This window comes from Frankliniella occidentalis, unplaced genomic scaffold (genome assembly GCF_000697945.3).
Source record: "Frankliniella occidentalis isolate FOCC.00 unplaced genomic scaffold, Focc_3.1 Scaffold18, whole genome shotgun sequence".
Taxonomy (NCBI): domain Eukaryota; kingdom Metazoa; phylum Arthropoda; class Insecta; order Thysanoptera; family Thripidae; genus Frankliniella; species Frankliniella occidentalis.
Window position 1 is genome coordinate 2,646,323 of NW_026267148.1, and position 504 is coordinate 2,646,826.

A 504-nucleotide genomic window follows, 5' to 3' on the forward strand; every position below is an offset into this window, starting at 1 on the left:
ACATTTCTAAATTAAACATTGACTATAGTCTATAAGAGTGATTCTCAAAAAACTTTCCAATTCGTGTCCCTGGATGTTTTCTCACTTGTGCACTGCACCAAATAGCCGGGCGGGTGTTTTCCTTAATAAATGGATCAAAACCAACAAGTTCGGCAGAAAAAAAAAATTGAATAGTGCACACACAGGTGGTGACGGGTCGTTTTAGACCCCCAAAACTTCCAAAATAACCTGTCCCTAGCTCCAGTTTTAAACACATAATACAATATTTGATACAACTAGGAACAAACAGACTGAATCGGCGGTAACACTTCGACAGAGAACCCTCCAAAGAAGTATTTGCAAAAAAGTTGGGTTGAAAAACTCAAACTACACCGGAGTTATGATGAGCTAAAGTCTGTCCCTGGGTTTCCGTTTCTCCCCCGTCACCAACTTCAAAACGAGATTAAAAATTGTGTGTAAAGAAATTAATCAAGGTTATTGTCAAAATGGCAAGTCGAAACCCTC

The 504-nt window shown here is 39.1% G+C and overlaps 1 protein-coding gene across 1 annotated transcript in view; it reads left to right on the forward strand.

Annotated features, from left to right (window-relative positions):
• LOC113207601 (dystrophin, isoforms A/C/F/G/H) overlaps positions 1–504 on the forward strand; it is a 192,270-nt gene that overhangs the window by 90,785 nt on the left and 100,981 nt on the right. The window lies entirely within an intron of this gene.